The sequence below is a fragment of the Saccopteryx leptura genome, chromosome 8 (assembly GCF_036850995.1).
Source record: "Saccopteryx leptura isolate mSacLep1 chromosome 8, mSacLep1_pri_phased_curated, whole genome shotgun sequence".
Classification (NCBI taxonomy): domain Eukaryota; kingdom Metazoa; phylum Chordata; class Mammalia; order Chiroptera; family Emballonuridae; genus Saccopteryx; species Saccopteryx leptura.
Genome location: NC_089510.1, coordinates 5,873,923 through 5,889,019, shown reverse-complemented (window position 1 = coordinate 5,889,019; position 15,097 = coordinate 5,873,923). Strand labels below are relative to the sequence as shown.

Here is a 15,097-nt window from a genome sequence, read left to right as displayed (position 1 = left end):
AGGCAGAGAGACAGACTTCCACATGTGCCCTGATCAGGATCCACCCAGCAAGCCCATTAGGGGGAGATGTTCTGCTCATCTGGGGCCATTGCTCCATTGCTCAGCAACAGAGCAATTTTTTAATGCCTGAGGCAGAGGCCACAGAGCTGTCTTCAGTGCCCAAGGCCAACTCACTCTAACCAATTGAGCCATAGCTCTGGGAAAGAAAGAGAAAGAGGGGGGTGGAGGAAAGCAGATAATCACTTCTCTGTGCCCTGACCAGGAAGTAAACCTGGGACATCTGCATGCTGGGCTGATGTTCTACCACTGAGCCAACCAGCCAGGGCTTGTAACAGCATCATTTTATTGTACGATTTCATCTTCAGTCAGTCTGACTACTATGCATTGGGGCACCATCCTTCTGATGGAAAAGGTTAAAGACGATCACCCCAATATTCAACTAACACATGTCAGTGCAAAACACAAAATCACTTGAAGTGATATTTAGGTTAAAAGAAGAGCAGACTTACAGATATCTGAAAAATAACTCTCAGATGGTGGTGACAGTTTAACAGCATTAAACACTAATACAGTGCAATTAACCTGTAAAGCTTTATTTTCTGCAGGTGCGGCAAATGTCACATGTGACTCTTCAAATACTAACTTTACTGGAAGGCAAATAACTGCCCACTCCCCGTAGGCTCAGCCCACACAGAAATACTGAGAAACCGGATTTTTGAAGTTGTACTTCTGCCTACAATGCGAATCCTTACCACGACAGGTGGTGGTAGGTGAGGATTTAGGAACCCTGTTGAGAATGTGATGCATGTTATGAACTTCGTTTTCAGGAGAAAAAAAGAAAAATTATACATCAGAAAATTTGGTATACCATTTCAGGGAATTCACCAACCCCCTGAAATCCTACTATCCCGAGTTAAGAACACCTAATGTGCACATTCACGTGCATGATCCATCCTGAACGTGGCCAAAGTACTAGGGAGGGATGGACAAATTCCCAAAGTCGTTCTGAGCTGTCATCTCAGCTGGAAAATGTGGACTTTAAATTTTCTCTTAATGCCTTGCCGGAGTCCCCCTGAGAATTGCTTAACTTTCGGCTTTACTTTCATTTAATGCAACATCCCAACTAATTCTTGAGTAAACATATGTTTGATGATACAGAGATGGAGAAAAACATATTGAAAACACAAAGTGTAAAAAAATAAATAAATAAATGTTTTACGTTAGTTCCTTCCATTGATGTTCATTTGAATAAGGTGAAAACATCAAGAAAACTAGTTACCAGGAGCCTTATTTACCCAAGATGAATATCTAGAGATATTCCTTAGTATTAGTGTCAGCATGGGCCAGGAAAAATTATCCCATTAAAATAGCCCTCATGAATAATTCAGAGAGTTCCATTTAATGGAGAAAGGGGGAGACAGAAACAGGTGATCAGATTTCTTGCGAACCCGTTTTTTCCTGAGTCGCCCTAATGGAGGGGTATTCTTTGTTCTGTTTCCCCGCGAGGAAGTCGATCTCAACATTGATTATTATTTTTTACCTTTAATTTTCTGCATGTAGTAATCATAAACATATTTTTGAATACTATTTTATTTAAAAAATAGCTTCTGAAGTATGGATTCCTAATATTATTCTTTTTTTTATTATTGTTGATAAGATACGCTTGTCAGTGTTGAAAGACCAATAGGTTTATAGGTGATAGATACGGGATGGCAAACTTCCTGTTAGTCAAGGTGATCACTAAGGTGACTGTAGAGGACACTGGGTGTTGACCTTCTGTATTGCATGGGGCACAATGAGGAATAAAAAAACCAGAAGCCACTCTAAGAAGGAGCACAGAGACTGAAGTTTACCTAATATTTGGGAGAGCCAGGGCGGAGATGTATGGGAATGGGAGACCGGTGGATTAAGGAGAAAGAAGAGCAGCCACAGGATTGAGTGGCTCACCAACCATGAGAGCATCTCTTGACGAACATTTTGGGAACCGCTATTCCTCAGATGGAAAAGCCCTGACACATGGGATGTTTCAGGTCTGAAACTTAATAACCAAAGGCTGCTGAGTTTTAACTACTCATCCACAGGTGCCTTTGCTACTGCGTGGAGAATGTAGTGTTACTTACTCTGGGAAAAGTGAAAAATATAGATCACGTATTAGATTCCTGGCTTTTCTGTGTTTTCAGTGACTATGTAACCATATCTATCATCCTGCATCTGTCTTATAGAGACCAACCCTAGATGTTAACAGTTATAGACCGAATAGCCACGCAATTGGGTTGCACTGATTCTTTTAATTATCATCATGACCGTCAAGGTCATCACCACCATCATAGTAGAGGCACGAGGACTTCAGGACAGGAGGGCGGTGGGTAAAGCAAAGGCAGGACACGCTTTGTGGGGGAGCCGGAGCTCTCCCTGGCGCTCGTAAAGAGTGTCTGAGGTGTGGCACATGGAGACGGTGACTGTGGCGGTGTTTAAGGGCAGCAGGAATGAGGACTGTGAGTTGGGTCCCAGGAAGAATTTCACAGACTTCAAGTTGAACACTTTTAAAACACTAAACCAATACCAGCTCTCAGTTTCTAGATTTCTCATTACATGAAAGAAAAAAAAAAAAAAAGCAAAACCCAAACGCTTATGTGTTAAAGTTTGACGTTTGATGTGTGCAGCTAAATGCAGTTCCTACTGATAACAAGTGGTTTGACAACAGTCAGGACAGGTGATTAACCTACGTCCCTGGAAGAGAGTAAGGAAAACATCTTTGCCCTCAAGGGGCTTTAATTAGTGAGAAGCATACAACGTTGAGTTTGAAACAATAATAAATATGATAAAACGTACAATTAAGCACAAATTTATTTTCACACCGCAGAAGATAGCTCACACAGGAGTACAAAGGAGAGGAAGCCATGAAGGACTTGGGCATCACGAAGGGAGACAGGATTAGTGAGTAGTTTGCGCACGGAAAGATGATGCAGGGGGTGTGGAGAGGTCAAAGTGGGGGGGGGTCACTGAAAATGTGTGCAGTTGCAAGTCACTCTGAAGAGCGTGGGAGCACCCGGAATTAATCTGAAAGAAGCCTGGAGGTGGACAGGTCAGCCGAGAGACGGTCATGGTAAAGCAGAGGCCAGCGGCTAAGCCAGGCCATCCCGCGTCAGAGAGGAAGGGTGGGCAGGTGCAGACTCAAGAGGTACTTTTATTTTTCAACTCCTGGGTGATTTTTACTCACGTGCTTGAAGCACATGTACACACAGCACACACAGACACATCACACATCACACACACTGCACACCACACACTGCACACCACACACACACACCACACATCACACACACCACACACACCACACACACTCTCACACACATCACACACACAACACATACACTCACACAGACACACCACACACACACCACGCACACACCACACACACATCCCGCACACACCGCGCACACACCACGCACACACACACCACACACACACCACATGCACCACACGCACCACACACACCACACACACAACACACACACACCGCACACACACCACATACACCAAACACACACCCCACACACACACCGCACACACCGCACCAGACAGGATGGGAACAGCATCCCAGCATGATCGATGTCTCTGTTGGGGGTACCCGGTGGCCACAGCCCTCTCCTGAGCTTTGCCAATAGAGCGAGCCCTTCCTGAGAAGCACGGCAATGTCTCTTTCTAATTGCTCCAGTAGGGTCTCACGGGTGTGTTGACATACAGTGATAATTTTCTTGTTACGTGTGCCGTCAGTTCTGTTGTTCTTGCTTTTGTCGCCTGGTTGTTGAGAGTGAGCTCCACACTAGGACTGCTTGGATTTTGGTTCTGTTCCTTGTCCTCACTCAGCAACAAATAGCTTCAACCTTGAATGCCTCACGCTCCCCGTGTATAAAGTAACACTTTCTTCCTTTGGGTGAGTCAGTCGTTTGAAGTTACCTGGTTTCCATCTAGTTAAATGGGGGGAGGGGTTTGGAACGAATTAGTGGGTAAAGAATGCTTCTAGGACATGTTACCTACCGGGAAGAAGGAACTGTTTATAATAAGAAAAAGGAAAGAACAAGAACTCTTCCTCCAACTCTTTGACGCAGGCGTCTCCGGTGGAAGTGTCATTTTTCCAGGTCTTAGACCTTGGGCCTTCTGTATCTGGTCCGATTCTCAGCTTCGGTGCCCTCCCTGACAGCTGTTGGAGTCGCTCGTTCACCGCTGATCGGGAGCGGGTCAGGCTGCTGCCTTGGACACACTGAACGCGGAGGCGGTCCTCACCCCACGCTCGCCCCGCGCGTTTTCAAGCCACTCCCCTTTTCTCCATCTTGGCTTCCCTTCTGTGAAATGTGGGTCTCAGAACACTGCTCACCAAAGTTAGGGGATATTTTATGGCTTCAGAGTCGTTTTGAAATACCCCTTAATTTTTGTGAGCAGTAGAGATGCCGAATCTATTCCACTTTTTTTCTTCTCTCTCTCTCTCTCTCTTTAATATTTAATACTACTTTTATTTATTTTTTTCAGTTTTATGGTTTCTGTTTGAATTGATTGGAAAGACATGGTTTGCCAAACCATACAGGTTTCAAGTGTACAGCTCAGTATAACACCGTCTTGTTTTCAAAAACTCAAAAGATCATGCATTTTTTTTTTTTGTATTTTTCTGAAGCTGGAAACGTGGAGGCAGTCAGACAGACTCCCGCATGCGCCCAACCGGGATCCACCAGGCATGCCCACCAGGGGGCGATGCTCTGCCCATCTGGGGCGTTGCTCTGTTGCAACCAGAGCCACTCTAGTGCCTGAGGCAGAGGCCATAGAGCCATCCTCAGTGCCCGGGCCAACTTTGCTCTAATGGAGCCTTGGCTGCGGGAGGGGAAGAGAGAGACAGAGAGGAAGGAGAGGAGGAGGGGTGGAGAAGCAGATGGGTGCCTCTCCTGTGTGTGCCCTGGCTAGGAATTGAACCTGGGACTCCTACACGCCAGGCCGACGCTCTACCACCGAGCCAACCGGCCAGGGCCAGGATCACGCGTTTTTGAGAGGGCTCCGTGAAGCTTGAACTCCTCTTCCGGTTCGATGTGATTTTCATCTCCAGCGTCGTCCACCCTTCACATCCAGTGCAGTTAGCTTACAACAAAATTCCTTTTACTCTGGGAGGTGATCTCGTTAAGACAACTTGGGGGAAAGGAGAAAACAGGCAACAGAGGAATTCCTTCTTGAATTCCCAGTCACGAACCCTGCCTGTCCCCAGAGCCACTTCCCGGTGGCTACCTCGGTCCTTCCACGGGCTGCTGCTCCAGCATCATGGCTCCTGTGAGCCCCAGATCCACAGAGGAAATGTCCCACCTCACCTTCAGAGAAATGGAATTCCTCCTTCCACTCTCTGCACAAGGGTTTCGAGAGATTCTGAAAGACCTGGCCCCTGTTGGGGCCAATCAAAGACCTCAGATCAGAGCACAGTCCTCCGGCCTCCCTGGGCCTCTGAAGATGCCTGAGGTGTCCTCCCTGGGCAGCCGTCAGAGGCCGCTGTGTTTCCGGAGTGTCTGACCCCTACCCCGCTTAGACTACTAGCTCTACATACACTGATTGCATCGTTTTCTCAACCCCACACTGCTGTCTGCTCCCCGATCTGAGAGCTCTTTCTTCCGAGGCCCGTGAAATCTTAAATCCACTCTAAGCAGCTCCTCTGCTTTCTGGGGTGTTTCCTGCACCACCACACAGGTCACATGGGCCTCTCTCCACAGGACTCCACTGCCCCAGCTCCCTTTGTGAGTGGACAGCTGAGGATGGCTGAGGTCTCTCTAGGGATAGACTCCCATTGGTCTCCACCACGAGGAATACTTTGTAACACTGCGGGGCTCTGGTGCCACAGTTTTTGCTTGTCGGGATGTGCTGGCGGTATATTTTCCTTTCTGCTACAAAAAAAACAACATGCAATTATATCTTAGACACAATGACCAAAAGTAATGTTAAGACTAAGGGAAGGTGGCCCTGGGTGGGTTGGCTCAATGGATAGAGCTTGGCTTTGGCCTGTGGACATCCTGGGTTCCATCCCTGGCCAGGGCACACATGAGAAGCGACCATCTGCTTCTCTCCCCCTCCCTCTCCGCCTTCTCTCTCCCTCCCCCTCCCGCAGCCAGTGGCTCGGTTGGTTCAAGTGTGGCTGAGGAAAGCTGGATTGGCCCAAGCTTCGGCCCCAGAGAGGGTTGCGGGGTGGATCCCTGTCAGGGCACATGCGAGAGTCTATCTCCCCTCCTCTCACTTAAAAATAAATAAATAAATAAATGCATACACAAATAAATAAATAAAATAAGAATATGAGACAGAGAACTACAATATCAAAGTTTTAAGCTTCCAGGCCAAACGTCCATGTAAAATCAGTATATCATAAATTGCTATACTGCATGGATGCTTGATAAAGTGTTTTGTTTTGGATTGTTTTGTTTTTCATACATGGTCTTCTTTATAAACTCAAAACTATGTGGAGAAAGGGGTCGTTCTTAATTTTTGTTATTCAGACTATACTTTCAGGGATCATTTCTATAGTTTGTTAATTTTTGTTATTTCTTTTTTCCAAAGAGGACATTGGGACTGCGGGCGGCAGGTGACATGCCTGACGTCACCCGGTGAGGACTCACTCTCCTGTTAGACACCCGCGGATGCTTGTCCAGCGCTCTCTGTGCACTACGGGACTCCCCAGCTGACAACACTCCTCTCTGTCACCTGTGTGTCTGTGTGTCATACGAAGGTGGGACTTCTCTTGAATGCACAGCATTTTATCATGTTATTAATTCATTATGTGTCCTTTAAGAACGTGGCCTTGCCCCGACACGCTCTCTAATCTTACACTTAACATACAATGACCCTCTACGGATCATTTTCTGCTCAGCAACACCCCCCACCCCCCCGAGCTGTCATTTCCCCGTGTAATGGAAAAAGGGGCTTGCACGGGTGAAATGGTTTTATCCGAACCTAAACCCCGGCCATCAATAAGCGGCTGGCCTGAAGGCACGAAGTGACAGAGTAATACTTTCACAATTAATTTCCTTAACCGGCGTTGCCGGTCTTCGGAGACGGGTCTCTTCTCCGGGACATGGCTTCCGAAACACGGTGGACATTTTCCAGAAGGCAGGCAACCCACGCTCGCCTCTTTGAATCCCACGGGGCGAACCGGGATTGGTGGGCACTTGGCAATCCGGTGGCTGATTCAGCACAACCTCTTCACCACATCTAAAGAAAGAAGGAAGAAAAAAAAAATCCCGAGCAGATCAAATAGCCTCTCAGGAGAAGAAAAGACTGAGAGAACTCACGCTTTTGGAGAGCCCGATATAGATTATTCCATCTTAACCTTCGCGGGCGCCTTTGAAGCTGCCTATGATTTTTCTTTTTCTTCTTTCTTCATTGTTTTCCATTCCAACGTGGAGGCTCAAGAATAAGTCAGCTGAATGGAGCTGTGGAAATAGAAAAGGACAGAACTCCTTCAGACTCTGAGTGCCAGGTTTTCCCTATTTTGCTGCCTCGTTCCATGAAACCTCTGTCTCTGCAGGACTGTCTCCTCCAGAGCTCTTATTCTCCGAGTCCTGTACCATCAGCCCGCATCTCTCAGGTTAAATAGCTTTGCAGTTTAAAACCTAACTGCACACTGGCCACGGCGTTTGCCTGTGCATGGAAAGGCTGGTTTATCTTGTCAATAAGTGGCACGCTCTTTTTCTTTTTATTCTTTCTTCCTTTTTTAAATCTTTCTTTTCTTTTCTTTTTTTTTTTTGAAAGCACCCTATAAACAAAATTCTAGTTTAGAAGGAAAGCCTGCCTCGAATGTGTACTTGTTACCGATTTCTGTTGTAACATTGCTGACAGTGTCCCTTAATCTGCCTAGTTGCCTATGGTCTAAATGTAGGTAATTTACCAACCTTGAACAATTTCCAGCTTTGCTAAATGATACAGAGGACGGCAATTATGTTTTAAAACGCGCTGGTGCTGTATGTGTCAGTAAAAGGCACCTACAAAGACATAATTACAATGTAATTGCCCACAAGTTCATGAAGTAAACATACATTATTAGAAGGCACTCGGCTGTTCAATTTAAGCAACATTACAGCTCACATATTGCATGAATGGGGAGCCATTTTGTGACTAGTTTACTGTAATAACGGGAGCTTAAATTAAAATGTGGTGCCTAAGTATATATATCTTTAAGATCATTTCAGCTCTATGTTATTCAATATCCAGTGGCTTGATTTTAACCTTTCAAAATTGTATTTGGAATATTATATTCCTTTTTGGAAATATTTACAAATCCATATACCATGCCAGATCTGACTGAAAATTAGTGTTATATAATAAATAAATAAATAAATAAATAAATAGCTTTTCAAAGGATTTTAACCCTGGGAAGAGGGACACAGATTGATAGTCACCATACGTTGAGAAACATGATGCATATATAACAAGATGGCCAATTAGGATCTAATGCCATACAGAGCACACAAATCAGTAGCTTGAAATCACTGAGACGTTTTTACACTGTATTATTGTACAAATGTCTTCCTGGCTTCATATTTTCTCTTATCACATCAAATATGCATTACACGTATGCTAAAGATGTCGACTTGCACATTTTAGAGGAAAAGGCGAGGATGAACAGAGGTTCTAGGAATTGGCTTTGCCTCAAAATCTTTCCGCGACTCCCCTGACATAACTGGTTGCTTTCTTTGGTTTCAAATATTGTGGAGAAAAGGAGGGTTAATGGTGAGGGAACAGAAGAAGGAGATCCGTTATTGGATGAGCTTTTATCATTTGACTATTGTGCAACAACCCCTTAATCGAGTATCTAGAATTGGTCAGGCAACGTCCTCGGCTCTGTCTACCCAAAAATGAATAGAATATACGTTAGTCTCTGGAGGAGCTCAGGTTGTAATCCAATAGCCAGACTCGCAAACAAACAGTGGTCGTGCCTCTGTGAAGTTCACAGACAAGGCATGTGCAAAGAATAGATTTTCTCCACCACCTTCGCAGAGACTCAAGGCACATTGAAGGAATTCTAAATGTTTTGATTAAGCTTTAAACACACGGGACATGTTGAAGAAATACCTAAAATGAGATTCAAAAGGGAGATAAAAGTCAAATAAAGAAACCTCTTGGCTATGATTCTAAAGAATCTGGGTGTGAATTGTGGACAAGAGAAAGAACACTTAAAGGCTGTGACGTACAGGTGTGCTGCGATCAAATTGACACATTGTGCTAATCTCCCTGGAAGAAGGGAGATCAAATAGGTTAGCAGGCATCAGCCATTTATGATTCACGGGTCAAATCCAACCCACGGCTTGCTTTTTGGACCTAAGGTGTCATCAGAACACAGCCACACTGTTTTGTTTGTTTGTTTACATATTGTGCTACAATTCTAGGCTAGAGTAGTTACCAGTGGAGTAGACCATATGCCCTGCAAAGCTGAAAGTATTGACAATAAAAGACTTTCCAGGAAAAAAAAAAAGTTTGTGGATCCATGCATCAGGGTGAGTCAGAATGATTTCAGAAACTAATTAGAAAGGTTCTGGCAGTAATTCTAACAGGGCACTCTAAGAGCCTGACATTTAACAGGGCTTCTCAAACGTTTAGCATTATTGGACCGCAATTCTCACCCTTTCCTTCAGCTCTAAATCAAAATCTGGAGGCATTTTGTTAACCACCAACTGGTGCCTGCGAATAAAGCAGTATGTGGGCAGAGCAGTGTGTGGGTTGGCAGAGCTATGTGATGCACTTAGCAGGACCCCTCTCCGTGCACCCATCTCGCTGCTCCCTCGGAAACGAGCCGGAAGCACCCTGTCCAATGCACATCGTGGCTCAGAAATGAAGTATTCTTCTTCTGTACGTTAGGTGTGAAGAAGTGACTATCACGGTGAGTTAGGGACTATATCTGTTCCCCTGCACACATATAGTAAGAACGGACCCCCCAGTCTGTAGATTCGTCCAACTAGAAGTCAAAACCTCTTCACAACCCACCCATTCAGCACCTGTCTTTCAGACTATGTGCTATTGACACACAGAGCCAAAACAGTGTCATTTGACAAAGGAATTTTGCCAACAGCTCGCCTTGTCTTCTACTGAGCATGATATTTGTCACTTTGCAGATGGTTTTTGTGTGCTTCCTGGCAATGTGCAATTCGCAAACGGTCCTACTATAAAGGAAAGAATGAATTTTGATCATTTTCTATTTTAATAAAAAAATTCATCGGTGTGATGCTAAAAAAGCATGATTTTGTGATTATTCTGGTGAAGTCTGATTGTTTTACAAGTGAGGTCATTTTTGCTTTTAAAAATGGCCTAAGAGTCTTCATAGCTTTATGTTACTATTTGATCATATTTTATAACAGACAATAACCTGAGGGTGACAATAATCTCTAGCTCAGTGATTCTCAACCTTTCTAATGCCGTGACCCCGCAATACAGTTCCTCATGTTGCGGTGACCCCAAACCAAAAAATAATTTTGGTGGCTACTTCATAACTGTAATTTTGCTACAGTTATGATTCGGAATGTAAATACCTGATATACATTATGTATTTTCCGATAGCTTTAGGCGACCCCGCTAGGGTCGCGACCCACAGGTTGAGAACCGCTGCTCTAGCTGGTTGAGTAATACCCAGTTTTCAGTTATAACATGTCACGTATTTTATTTCCAGTTTTCTTCATAATTTTCTATAAAGACATCATGAGACATTCTCTTATTCCTATACACATAGATTAACATTTCATAATTTCACTGGACCATTGTTCAATATTTAAAATTGTGGCATTGTTCTGAGTATCGCTATTTGATTTTCAAGACTCTTCTTTTTCATCACTAACTTTTGAGCCATTTATGCAGTTCAAAAAGTGGGGACTTAGCCTATTAGCTAAACAAGTTTTTAAGTGAAAGGAGGGGAGACAGAGAGACAGATGCCTGTATGTGCCCCTGCTGGGATCTACTGGCAAGCCCCCTAACAGGGAGAAATGCTCTGCCCACCTGTAGCCATTGCTTAGCAACTAAGCTATTTTTAGCACTTGAGGCCAGAGGCTCTACGGAGCCATCTTCAGCTCCTGGGACCAACACACTCCAACCAATCAAGCCATGGCTGTGGGAAGTGAAGAGAGGAAGAGAAGGGTGGAGAAGCAGATGGTTACTTCTCCAGTGTGCCATGACCAGGAATTGACTAGGGATATCCCCATGCCAAGCTGATGTTCTACCACTGAGCCAAACAGCTAGGGCCAGCTAAAATTTTAAAATAAAGTTTTTTAATATAGGTGAAATACACAGTGATGTGGGAAAATTAACAAATATGAACTGTCTCTTGACAAATAAATGCAGATGAGGTAAACCAATAAACATATTCTTTTTCAGTAATGGTCTAACCTTTAATAAAGATGAGTAAGCAAGCACTAGGATCTTGATGATAATCTTAATCAGTATACTTTTTCAAATTCTTGAAATATATGTAAAAAAATTTGTACAATAATATAAATTATAGTTAATATTTCAGCAGTATATAAAGGCTGTATAGAAAGCTTATTTAACTATCTGTTAAACTGCCATATATTTTAAGTGAGAAGATGTATACAAATCATACCTAATGAAATATGATAAACATTTTAATGTAAAGAATACATAAAATTAAATAGGTAAATAGTTATTGATTATCTATATCATTGTTTTTATATTTATTTTCTGTTGTACTCCACAGGTTTCAAAGAAGCCTACATAAATATTAGCGATATGGAAAGATAATTATAATAATGTAAAGTATCTAATTAAAAAGAAAATGTGATTGAGGATAAAAGATCCATTAGGAGAATAGGCATGTAAAAATACTTAGTGTTCTTACAGTTACATGTAGTGGATCTTAAATTTGGCTCAAATTTTCTGGTAGCTAAAAGCAAAATCATGGCATTATTTATCTGGAAAAAAATTGTTAATTATCTGGAAAAATTTGAATTATCCCATATAAAAATATGAATGTCAGAAATTGATATTTCTAGAGGTTTTACTGACAAAAATTTTCATCTGATATCCTTCTACAGTAATTGAGCTACTTTTTATTCATTCATTGTCTAATGCAACATTACATATAATAAATGTATGAGTCATTCATCTGTTTTCATCCTCTATTGGCTTGATTTCATTTTTAAATTTATTACTCAAGTTTTAAGGCATTTTAACATTAGTCTCATGAAGTACATATCTAATAAAAGATTCTGTTCATGAAAATTTACACGTTTGGTAGACTGGTGGGAAAGGGGTTTGGAAGCAGCCAGATTTTTCTATTTCTCTTGAATCACATTCTATTATTTTAAGAGTAGGAATATTTTTCTCCCTAGATCTGAATATATAATATTTCCACGGAGTGGTAAATACATTTTAATAATTCTTCATTAAGAATGAATTACAGCAAAGCAAAATTGGGAAAAACATGATTGTTAGGCTCAGTCTTAAAAATTCAGTTGTATTAAAATAAAATCTCAATTGAAAAGGGATTAATTTAATAATAGTTTTCTACTCAGACCTCAAGAATAACCTGTGTTTTGGCGATTCCTCCTTTATCATCGCTGTTGAGTACAACATTAACAAAAATACTCAGAAAGCTTACCATACGCTACACTGCTACAGATGAGATCACTCACTGATAGCCAGAAGTTCATCATTTGGTTGATTCGAAAGCGTATAGCTACTTAACAAATTGATTATAATAGAGTAGAAATAATTGAGTAGAATGGACTTGATAATTATTTGATCTCTGAGTCAGAAGTGCCACTGATTTGTCCCATCACGAACTAAAACCGATAGACACAATGAAATGTCTAGTTTCCTCCCCATTTAAAAGACTCGTGTTAAAACAGAAATGTTGAAACTTTGGAGCTTAAGGAATGTGTCAGAATATAGAAAAAAAAACTGTTGCCCAGAGAGTGGCTCAGAATTATGATACTTAGAAGTTTTAGCACAAAATCTTATACTAGTAATGCACCCCCTTTGAAGCACCTGAAAACATCTCTTGCTTATATGCCTGTCAGGTGTATACATAATGTGTAACTTTGGGAAGATGTATTAGAACATTAATCATAAATCAAATATAACATTAAATTAAGGGATCCCCTAACACACCTTCGTAGCTGTGTTGTCTTTTACATATTAGGAACAAGAAGCAGGATATTAGTAACAGGTGAATCCTATAGTAAGTACAGTTTATCCTTAAAGATTATCACTCCCCAGGGAACAGGTATTTAATTTGTGTCCATAATAATAACAACCTAATGAACTTCCCATCTTTCAGGGGAGTTTAATAAACTTCAAAGAAGACAAAACAAGAATGTATGAGCGAAAGTACATCCTTAGCCTTTCATTAGGCAAAATGAGCATGAGTCCTGGCCCAGCATGGTTCCCGAAGTTAGCACCCCAACTACAAAGCAAATGTATGCAGAGAAATGTACAACAAAAGACGTAGCTTTTAAAGCTCCCGTTGAATTTCCACAAATGTTACTTACAAAAGCCACCATTCTCTGTGCTAACAAAAAGTTGTGGATCCGTTCTTCACTAAATCCTCTTTTCTGGCATAATCCACCTCGTGCACTTAGGCTTGAGTGTGTTTTATCTGATCAAATCCGGGCTCATTCACTTTCAGATAGAAGCAACAGGATTATTTCACACTTAAACGAGATCCAATCTTTATGTGCCTCGTAAGAGGACACCTGGCTGATACAGAATTTTAAGCAAGAGATTAACCAGGTGCTTAAGGCACATAATGATTTCAGATATAATAACAGTTTACAATAAGAAGAATGACAGTCAGACCACATCAAAAATGCGTTTTAAAAGGCACGCATTCAGTGCTGTTTTATGCAAGGCGATTATGTCGATATTTTATGCATGTCGTGTTTACACACCTACACACATAAGAGTGTTTTAAGTTCAAGAAAGGAGTCTACATTCTATGAGCAAATTTTATGACCCAAAGGAAGTGTTCGCATTTTCTTTTCTGTCTTTCTTTCACATTCAGCACCTCCACAGATTAAACTGGGTTGAGTAGGGCTAGGCTTTGCGGCTTAGCAAATTAGTCCTTGAATTGTTCTTTTAATGCAGCGGACAAGAAAGCTCAATAGAAAATCATCTAAGCCCCCACGAAGCTAGAAAACATGGATTAGTATGAAGTAATTCTAGCTTCCTTGGCTTAGCTCTACATTAAACCATTACATTAAAAATGTGTGTGTGTGTGTATGTGTGTGTGTACTTGCATGGGATGTTGTGTGCATAGATTTTACATTTGTTCAGTATGTACACACACATTTTCTGTGAATCTTAGTTCTAGTTTACCATTACTAATGTGTTGAAGGCTTATATCTATTTTAAATACAGACTTCTGATTCCAGAGTCTGCCAGTGAGTGTCTCAATTATAAAAAAATTAAGTTAAAGCCAGTCATAGCTATAAAAATGTTCTTTTGACTATAAAATCTATATTAAAATCTAATCAAGTAGTATATCATTTCCCTTTGAAATTTGTATAGGTATTTTTTCTAAAAGAAAGTGTCATAGACAATTAAGGAAAATGGAAAATAATAGTACACTGATATATAACTTGTAGAGTATGCCTTGGTGTTTATATCTGCATCAGGGAGATGGAACGTGACTAATATCTGAGCGAGTTTGGAAAGTGTAACAGTAACAATGTGTGTTGGCTACATCAAGACATCAATATTTGTTAAAAGTGAATGATCAAAAGAACTGAAAATCCAACTCCACGTGGAAATAACGGAGATCAAAATGTAATCTCTTTAAGTATTACTCACCCAACGTCGTATCTGAAATGATGAAAATTTCCTCATGTCCCGGACGCTCATTTTTTTATTTTTATTTTTTTACTTGTAAAATTAAGAAGTTGGAACAGCTCTTCATTTTCTCTTTTTTTTTCCCCCAACATTACTCTCCAATTAATAAAGATCCGTAACATTTCATGGGTGGAAAAATACATTCCAGATAATTCTATTTGTAATAATTTAGAGTAATATCTCAATTAACGAATCTCCTGAGAAAAGATCTATTGCATAGCAGAGCTAACCATGCTATTGAAATAAC

At 41.5% G+C, this 15,097-nt stretch overlaps 1 pseudogene; it reads left to right on the top strand.

The window, feature by feature from the left end:
- Nucleotides 1-6,515: 6,515 nt before the first annotated feature.
- Nucleotides 6,516-6,605, top strand: LOC136380184 (small nucleolar RNA U3; annotated as a pseudogene).
- The last annotated feature ends 8,492 nt before the right edge of the window (nt 6,606-15,097 follow it).